Raw genomic sequence first — 6,829 nt, 5'->3', positions numbered from 1 at the left:
TCCTGCACCATGCCTGCCTGGATGCTGCCATGTTCCCCGCCTTGATGATAATGGATTGAACCTGTAAGCCAGCCCCAATTAAATGTTGTCCTTATGAGAGTTGCCTTGGTCATGGTGTCTGTTCACAGCAGTAAAACCCTAACTAAGGCAGCCACCACATATTCCATTTTGGGGTTCTCAATGTGCATCTCAAAGGGTGGTGAAAACAATTTTCCTTTTCCTTTTCATTCTCTCTTTTGGTCAATGAGATTCTACGATGGCTTTAGAGGTGCCTTGGATGGAATTACTATCTGACCAATACAACTAAGAGCCACGGAGTATTTAAGGCAGGTCCTCTTACTGTAAGTGAGGTTTCTGGTGAGATCCCTAGAAAGTTTCAGGTTGTTTGGCTGATAAACTCTCCAAGTCCAGGTATTCTTTTGTGCCGCTGGGAACAATTTGTTCATAAGGTTTACTTGAAATGTTTGCTACTGCTAGAGAGATGGCTCAGTGGTTAAGAGCACTGACTGCTCTTCGGGAGGTCCTGAGTTCAAATCCCAGAAATCATACGGTGGGTCACAACCATCGGTAGTAAGATTGGATGCCCTCTTCTGGTGTGTCTGAAAGCAGCTCTAGTGTACTTACATATAATTAATAAATAAATCTTTTTGGGCTGAATAGATGGCTCAGAAGTTAAGAGCTTAATCTTAATTGAGATTTAAAAAAAGAAAAAGAGCTCTTTCCTGCAGCCTAGCAGGATGCCCAAAGGGAAGAAGGCCAAGGGGAAAGGGGAGGAAGGTGGCCCCAGCTTCTACTGTCGTCAAGAAGCAGGAGGCCAAGAAGGTGGTCAACCCTGTGTTCGAGAAGAGGCCCAAGAACTTTGGCATTGGGCAGGACATCCAGCCCAAAAGAGACTGAACGCGCTTCTTCAAATGGCCCCACTACATCAGGCTGCAGCAGCAAAGAGCCATCCTCTACAAGCGGCTCAGAGTCCCTCCTGCCATTAACCAGTTCACCCAGGCGCTGGACAGGCAGACAGCTACTCAGCTGCTTAAGCTTGCCCACAAGTACAGGCCAGAGACAAAGCAAGAGAAGACGCAAAGGCTGCTGGCCCGTGCTGAGAAGAAAGCTGCTGGCAAAGGTGATGTCCCAACTAAGAGACGGCCTGTCCTCCGAGCAGGAGTCAATACAGTCACCACCTTGGTGGAGAACAAGAAGGCTCAGCTGGTGGTGATTGCCCATGATGTAGACCCCATTGAGCTGGTGGTTTTCCTACCTGCCCTGTGTCAAAAGATGGGGGTGCCCTACTGCATCATCAAGGGAACGGCCAGGATGGGGCACCTGGTCCACAGGAAGACATGCACCACTGTTGCCTTCACACAGGTTAACTGGGAAGACAAGCGTGCTCTGGATAAGCTTGTGGAAGCTATTAGGAACAATTATAATGACAGATATTGTCGCATCAGCTCTCGACCAGCAAGAACGACACGACCACCAGTCCTTCTAACAGCAGTTTATTCAGCAAACTTCAGTCTTCATCTCTCTCGCTTCAACTTTATCTTCTCTACTTTATCTCTCTCTCTCTCTCTCTCTAACCTGAGCCTCTCACTCTTATATACTCTCAGCCCCCATCCACTCACGGCAGGACACATCGCCTCACCAGGCATGCAGCTTTAGCTAATCAGGGCAGCAGGGGCATGTCTCCACCAAATATGGATTCGCCAGTATCCTGGTGCACCTGCACAGCTCTCACGATGGTTGTGGCTTATTTTCAGCTGTATGAGGAAATCAGGTGCAAGTCTTAAGACTTAGCTGCAGTCCCGGGCGCCATCTTGGGACTGCTGCCACACCTGCTCCTCACATCTCCCCCTTTTTTCTTTTTTGGCAGAGAGAATGTCTGTCTTAGATTGCCCCCTGCAGCAATGCCCCTTACCCGTCCTTGGGAGACAAACAGCATTGGTTTGATCCCTGTCTTAGGTTGGTGACACACCCAGGGAGTCTTATCTGTCACTGACTACTTCTCTATCATGCCAAGCCACAACTGGGAGATTGTCCTGTCTGTATGTGGCAGGTGCATCAGAAAGTCAGGATGCTGATTAATCTATGGCCAGATCTTGATTGCTGCAAGCAAGCCTCATGGGTGAAGGTAGAGGTCTGATCCCCAGTGTGCAAGCATAGGGGCCCTACACAAAACCATCCCTTGGGCTCATCACCCAGAGAGGTCTTGGCCAGCTCCCGTGTCATTTTTCCTGGGGAAAGGGAACTAGGACACTGAACCTTCATGCAATCAGACGTGCCTTCCACAGGTTGCCAACAGCAAGCTATCCTCTGTGCAGTGCTTAGCCTTGCAACCCATGGCATAACGCAGCATTATTTCTTTAGAGCGGCAAACCGAATCTGAGGAGATTGTCCCACCTCCACTGCGGCAAAAGCCTACTCTACCATGGAGGAAGTGCGGGCCTGCACACGCTGCACCCGACACATGCACCAAACACACAACACACACACTATTACAAGCATACAACCCAGGGCTCCCATCAGCCCTGAGGCAAGGGATCTTATAAACAATAAACACAAAAGGAGGTCACATACAGGCATAGCCTGAAAAGAAACATTCCTTCCTCCAGCAAATTGAAATACAGAAGTTTCAAACACAGGAGAACCATTCCAATAAAAATTTGCATTGCCCCAGGCCCCTCCCGCCACCTGGCTTAAGGGGGAAAGATCAGTGCAACTACCATTCACCCCACATAACAACCATACATATAAGGGGCACTGCCCAAGGTGGAAGGGAATCAGGAACACTCCTACAAAAACGAAGGGGGGACAATCTAGGTTGGGAGGGTATAGTGCCATTGCCCTTGGATATACTGGCAGGCCACACCCCTCAAATCCAGGTAGCATTAGCTTTAGTAGATACAGCTGAACACAATCACTCATCTGTGAAATATTTCGAATCATCTGAAAACACAACAATCCCTTTAGCTGAAGCAACATAGAAAAAAGGCAATTGTAGTGAAACATTAGATGTAAAGAATTGAGGAAACACTTGAATGCGTGAATGGCATGGGTTTCAGGAACACAGAGCTCTTCAGTTCTCACTAGCGGGAGCACCCCCAGCCACAGGAACATCCACGTCCTCATAGCTCCTCTTGTTTTGAATTGCTCTGGTCAGCCGCTCTGGGACCCACAGCTGTTGTAGGTGATCCTGAGGAAACAAACAGACCCTCTCTCCCAAACCAATTGAGAGTGCTCCTCTCTCACGTGATTCAGCGCCTCATTACCTCTGGAGTTCTACGTCACATCTTTATCTTCTATGCAATTTCTCACTAACTTCCAGACCGGCAAAACCCCTTTTAGTAAAACCCTCTGTTCCTCTGCAAACCTCAAGTCGCAATGGTGCTTGGTGCAACTTGTCCCAAAACCAGGAACCTTAACTTGTCCCAAAACCAGGAACCTTAAATTGTCCCAAAACCAGGAACCTTAACTTGTCCTAAAACCAGGAACCTTAACTTGTCCTAAAACCAGGAACCTTACTTGTCCCAAAACCAGGAACCTTAACTTGTCCCGAAACCAGGAACCTTACTAGTCCCAAAACCAGGAACCTTACTTGTCCCAAAACCAGGAACCTTACTTGTCCCAAAACCAGGAACCTTACTTGTTCCAAAACCAGGAACCTTAACTTGTCCCAAAACCAGGAACCTTAACTTGTCCTAAAACCAGGAACCTTAACTTGTCCTAAAACCAGGAACCTTACTTGTCCCAAAACCAGGAACCTTACTTGTCCCAAAACCAGGAACCTTAACTTGTCCCGAAACCAGGAACCTTAACTTGTCCCGAAACCAGGAACCTTACTTGTCCCAAAACCAGGAACCTTACTTGTCCCAAAACCAGGAACCTTACTTGTCCCAAAACCAGGAACCTTACTTGTCCCAAAACCAGGAACCTTAACTTGTCCCAAAACCAGGAACCTTAACTTGTCCCGAAACCAGGAACCTTACTTGTCCCAAAACCAGGAACCTTACTTGTCCCAAAACCAGGAACCTTACTTGTCCCAAAACCAGGAACCTTACTTGTTCCAAAACCAGGAACCTTAACTTGTCCCAAAACCAGGAACCTTAACTTGTCCTAAAACCAGGAACCTTAACTTGTCCTAAAACCAGGAACCTTAACTTGTCCCAAGACCGGGAACCTTATCGTTACTTTGTGCCTGCTTCCTGACAACTTTATATTTGCCTCTATTTTATCCGAGGTCCTTCCCAAACTCCTGGGGTCGTAAGTTTCACTTACCGTGAACTTACCCTGCCGGCAAACACTGCCTGCTGAAAGTTCTGAACTCGTTGGTGGGGGAGTCGATTCCCCATACGGACCACCAATTGTCCTGTCCGCTCTCGACCAGCAAGAACGACACGACCACCAGTCCTTCTAACAGCAGTTTATTCAGCAAACTTCAGTCTTCATCTCTCTCGCTTCAACTTTATCTCTCTACTTTATCTCTCTCTCTCTCTAACCCGAGCCTCTCACTCTTATATACTCTCAGCCCCCATCCACTCATGGCAGGCCATGTCACCTCACCAGGCACACAGCTTTAGCTAATCAGGGCAGCAGGGGCATGTCTCCACCAAATGTGGATTCGCCAGTTTCCTGGTGCACCTGCGCAGCTCTCACGATGTTTGTGGCTTATTTTCAGCTGTATGAGGAAATCAGGTGCAAGTCATAAGACTTAGCTGCAGTCCCGGGCGCCATCTTGGGACTGCTGCCACACCCGCTCCTCACAAGATATGACGAGATCCATCGACACTGGGGAGGCAACGTCCTGGGTCCTAAGTCTGTGGCTCGAATTGCCAAGCTGAAAAAAGCAAAGGTTAAAGAACTTGCCACTAAATTGGGTTAAATGTACACTAAATTTTCTGTACCTAAATATAATTACAAAATTTAAAAAAAAAAAAAAGAAAAAGAAAAAAGAAATGCTTGCTACTTTGAAGTCTGGACCAAGCATCAGGCCCAGTGGTTGTTTGGGTTCTGTGACAAGAAAGCTCAGTTCTTCCAGAGGTCCTGAGTTCAAATCCCAGCACCCACATGGTGGCTTACAACCATCTGTAATGAGATCAGATGCCCTCTTCTGGTGTGTCTGAAGACAGCTACAGTGTACTTATGTCATTAATTAATTAATCTTTTAAAAAAGAAAAAAAGAAATGCTTCCTAGTTTGAAGTCCGGACCAAGCTGCAGGCCCAGTGGTTATTTGGGTCTGTGACAAGAAAGCTCAGGTCTTCTTTGCCAGTTTGTCTGCTGCTCTCGTTAACCTGGTTTGACATTTGTCTTTAGATTTTGTTTAACAGTTATCTCTGATTTGAGGTATGAAAGTGAAGTAAGTTCACCTTGGGCTATTTTACATACACATTGATACACATTATGTGCTGTCTAAGGTTTGAACATCTGTAGTGTGCTGCCTTTGTTATGAATCAAGATTAAACATTTTAAACTGGATATGACATCAAAGCCCTGTAATCCTAGCACTGGGAAGAGGAGGGGGAAGGGTTGCTGTTCAAGGCCATCTTCTTTTGCTACATTCAAGTTAAAGGCCAGTCTGTGGTCCCTGAGATTCTGTTTCACGACAGCCTAAATAGGCCAGGCATCCTAGAACATGACTTTGATCCCAACCCTGCAGGAAGCAGAAGCAGGTGGATTGTTGTAAGTCTGAGGCCAGACAGACAGACATCATTCATATCCTGACTCAAAGGAAAAACAACAACAACAAAAGAAGAAGAGGAAGAAGAAGAAGCAGAAGCAGAGAGAGGGGAAATCTTGTTGTTGCTGCTGCTCTTGCTGTTTTTGCTTGTTTTCAGAGACAGTTCACATGACTGTAACAGGGCCTGACCTTAGCACAACTGACACTGTAACAGAAGTGTCATTCAACACTTGGACAGCACCACCTGCTGAAAATAAAAAATTAAAGAAATGTAAACAAAGGTCAAATTCATCAAAGTCCAGATAGTTTTGGGAAAGTCTCAAAACATACTAACCTTGCTTTTGGGCTTCTGTAGGTCTGCTTCTGGCTAACTGTACTTGTTAACTGAAGTGTGTCAACCCAAAACATGGTTTCTATGCTTAAAAGCTCATCCTGAGAAAGGCTCAGGGCTACACTGGGATCTCAAACACCCGATGTAGTGTAGTCACAGGCCGGCTAATGAAGGCTTTCTATTGCCTTGAACCCATGTCCACGAAGTGTTATCTGGTGAATAGTGAACAGCAGTGACGTTGGAGTGTTACACAGGTGCATGGTCTGAACCACAATGCATTTTACATGTTACATGCATGTGATGAGAGCAGCCCTAGAGCCTTCTTAAGCCATATAAGCAAGCCTGTGGGAAAAGAAGTTTCCACAATGTCCCCTTGACCCACCTTTGGTGATCTTCAATTTTACATCGGATGTTTCCCCGAGATGCCACAAAGTCTTGCCACCTGTGTATGGCTCCCGAATCCTCTAGAACAGTAGTATTCTGTTGCAGAATATTTGATCACACTGTGAACCCTGAGATTGTTACTTACTGACAAAAACTAGTTGTGGTTTGGCTCAGTCCTTTGCACACACCTTTAGCCCAAACAATAAAGGTAAAGTTAGGTTGTAAATGGAAGCACCCATGTTTGAAAGTGATGTCTAATTGTGTGGCAGACAAAGTGATGACCAGAGAAAGATTTGACAGAATAGGCTATGCTCAACCCTCATGAGAAGAGAGAGGAAAGGGAAGCTACTTGAGAAAGCACTGCAGAGAGAAATGGAGAAGGTAGGTTTCCTGGGAGAGTTTTACAGAGACAGCTTGAAGAAAGAACAAGCTAGAAGCAGCTGAA

The 6,829-nt window shown here is 46.3% G+C and overlaps 1 pseudogene; it reads left to right on the top strand.

The window, feature by feature from the left end:
* Positions 1-256: 256 nt before the first annotated feature.
* Gm50059 lies at positions 257-4,915 on the top strand (annotated as a pseudogene).
* The last annotated feature ends 1,914 nt before the right edge of the window (positions 4,916-6,829 follow it).

The sequence above is a fragment of the Mus musculus genome, chromosome 17, assembly GCF_000001635.26.
Source record: "Mus musculus strain C57BL/6J chromosome 17, GRCm38.p6 C57BL/6J".
Taxonomy (NCBI): domain Eukaryota; kingdom Metazoa; phylum Chordata; class Mammalia; order Rodentia; family Muridae; genus Mus; species Mus musculus.
The sequence above is the reverse complement of the archived record's forward strand: the minus strand, read 5'-3'. Positions and strand labels throughout refer to the sequence as shown.